This window comes from Solanum pennellii, chromosome 9, assembly GCF_001406875.1.
Source record: "Solanum pennellii chromosome 9, SPENNV200".
Classification (NCBI taxonomy): domain Eukaryota; kingdom Viridiplantae; phylum Streptophyta; class Magnoliopsida; order Solanales; family Solanaceae; genus Solanum; species Solanum pennellii.
Genome location: NC_028645.1, coordinates 16,879,174 through 16,882,729, shown reverse-complemented (window position 1 = coordinate 16,882,729; position 3,556 = coordinate 16,879,174).

Sequence of the window (3,556 nt, the reverse complement as noted above, 5' to 3'; positions counted from 1 at the left end):
TTTGATCATCTCATCAAGAAAGGTGCTCCTTTTAATTGCGATGAATTATGTAGCGATGCCTTTAAAAGTATCAAGTTATATCTAATGAAACCTACTATTTGGGAAGCTCTTATACCTGGAAAATCATTGATACTATACATTGCGGCACAAGAAAGGTCTGTAGGGGCCCTGTTAGCTCAAAAGAATATTGAAGGTAGAGAAAACTCTCTTCATTAATTGAGCAGAACAATGATGCCAAATGAGTTGAACTATTCTCCAATTGAAAAATTGTGCTTAGCGCTAGTCTTCTCAATTCAAAAGATAAAGCATTGTTTTCAAGCTCATATTATTCGCCTTATTTCTAGAGCGAATCCTGTAAGGTTTGTAATGTCAAAATATGTCCTTAGTGACTAACTAGCAAGGTGGTACCGCCAATTCCAACCGTTTGAGATTGTGTACATCCCTTAAAAAGTTGTGCAAGGACAAACAGTAGTAGATTTTTTTCGCAAACCACCCGATGATTGGGAGTTAACTGATGAACATTTGGATGAAGATGTGATGTCTATTAAAATTTAACCCCCTTGAAAAAATGTACTTTGATGGGGCCTCACAGCGTGGTGGAGCTGGTGCTGGCGTGGTGTTCATCACTTTACTAGAAGAGATTTTGGCATTCTCCTTTACTTTGAAACAGTGTTTGATTAATAATGTTATTAAAGACACTTTATCCAATTCTAAGCATCAACAATCTTAGTCAGTATAAAATCTAACTAAATGAGTTGGGGTCGAATCCCACAGGGAGCGATATGTGTTTTAGATTCAACTAGAAAGTATGAACACAGTAAGTCATCATAGGAATAAAAAATTATCGGGTAAAGATATCATTCAAATTAAGGGGTGTCAAGAATGTCAAATGGGGTTTTTTGGTTTTGATTATCATCTGTGAACAATTGCAAACAATACGAATTAACAATAATGAGACGGGTTCTTGTGATGTGATTGATTATAGGTAAATATAGACATATGGGTTATTCCAACTATAAATAAATAGCTAGATATAAGTAAGTAGGATAGGATATAGTGGAGCTAAATTTTCTCTCGAACAATTTACCCGGAATCAACTGATTTCTCTTGAACATCAACAAACACATAAAATAAGAGCAACTCACACCTTAATTTGCTCACGCTCTCTAGCTGAATATGTGGGGTTGAGTTTAGCATTCACCTTCTCGATTTGAACCCAGGTCAACCCAACACATACAAACCATCCATCAATAATTTTCGTTCTAAAACCTCTCTGTCGAGCAAGACAAGAACACAAACATAAAAAAAGTACATTTGCAACTACAATTCTAAAATTAAACCACAATTAATGATTAAAATCACTTCTAAATAGCATTTAAACTAACAATTTGCAATGCCCATAAGCTAAATCAATCAATAATTACATAATCATACCCCAATAATTGGGTTTTAGCTAGACATTATATAAAGGTTTTAAACCGTTGCCAAATTGATTATCCATCAATTAAGTAAGAGTAGTTTTGTCCTTATAATGCTCCAATTTGATAAACTTCAAAGACCCGCTTTCAATTTCTCAAAAGTGAATTTCTTCAATCCTTCAAAGCTATGGAAAGCTAGAGGAAATTGCTCAAAAACTTCATAACAAAATTTTCTAAAGAGTAAATGATTAATTCCTCATTGATAAGTGATACTAAACTAATGTTCAAAAACGTATTAATAGTCACCAAAAATGTGTTGCAAAGAGTCACTGGGTGAAGTAAGTGGGGCTTGCAGAACCACTCGGTCAACCGCTCTTTGTTCTTTTCCATTGCCTTTTTACCTTGGTACTCACCATCTTCAAGGTCTATAACTTTGCGATCCATCTTGGCTTCGCGGAATCACTTGGCGATTCGTCGACTGCTCTTTTTCATTGACAACTTAGTTCTTTCATTGAGGTTTTGGCACACTGGAACTTTAGGCGATCTGATGAGCCACCTGAGAACATGTCAAATGCTTTTGGCGATCCTCAGGCTCGCCCTTATTCGTTTATTCAGCCTGATTTGTTCCTTTTTGTCTATTAGTGTCCTTGCTGTGTTCAATCTATATTCCTGGAAATCAATGATTTAACATGAGTTATTGGCATGAAATAAGCATTAGAGGACACTAAATTATACAAACAAGCCCTAAATAAGTTCAAATATCGGACTCATCACACCCCCAACTTAAACTTTTGTGTGTTCTCAAGTAAAAACTCAAGTTCAACATATCATAAAGTTTGTATCGTACAATGTTTCAAAAGACTCAATCATGAATGCACATAAAAAGACTCAACTTACTCGTGCAAGGATCAAATTTTCATTCATGGATTTATGTTGTGACTTACCATTATGAAAGATTCCCAAGTTCACACTACTTGCTTCAATTGAAGTTCAAGCTCAACAAAGGTGCTCAGATTCCCTCACAACAAAGATGATTCGAGATCCACACACGATTCTTCAACAATTTGTAGTTTCGAAATCACATACAATTCTCAGACTCACAAAAATGAACACATGCATGACTTCACCCATAGGTTTTCCCTTATTTTCCAATCAACATTCGTTTCATCTTGCTCAAGATCAAAAAGGTCTTTCCAAGGCTTGCCACCAGGCTGAGTGTAAAGGTTGTCATTTAGTCTTAGTGGTTGTTACCCTCATGAAATATGGTCTGAACATCCATTTTTCCTTTTCTTTAACATTTTTACTCATGTTCAAAATTCATCCATTCTTCAACTTTCGATGAGTTCTCAAATACCCCATTTCTTTTGCAACTTTCAAACATTATTTCACAACTTTTAATTTTTTTTTATATGGAGGGGTTCCATATTTTTCAAGATAATGACTCAAAAGGGGAATTCTTCACATTTATTGACTTGCCTTTTCTTTTACCACACCCAAGTTGGCTACTCAAACAAACACACTTCATAAGAGTTATGGGTTGATGGATAAACAGGGGTCACATTGTTCAATGTTCTTCCAAGAAAAGGATAAATCCCAAAAGGGGTTCAAGCAATGTTCACACATCCCACAAGGTTGGCCACAAAAGAGGTATATTTTCAAACTGTTTCACTCTTTCAAATTGTTGCCTAAGAGCATTTCAAGAGCATGCATCACTTAGTCAATCAAACCAATGGAAAATTCTAAGTGTCATCACACAAAGTTCATGGTAAGCTCATCACACAAGGCATTGGAACCAATATCAAATGATACTCCACACTTCTTCTAGTGTGCAATGTTTATCACAGGAGACTCATTCGATAATCGACTAGTAACAACGAGATGCAAAAAATCCACCAATGTCTATGCAACTTCATTTGACATCATCATAGCCGCACATTCATTTATGTTTGATTAAGAGCAAAATTAAGTCATCGGTATTGATCAAAATTGATACTCTTGCACAAGAACAACCACATTCAAACACAACAAGGGGTGCCAAAAAATTTTCAGAAGGTTCAAAAACCATTTTCATTCATAATAAGGAGTCATTAGCTCAAACATTCACAAGATAAAAAACCAAGACACCGTTTAAAAAACAA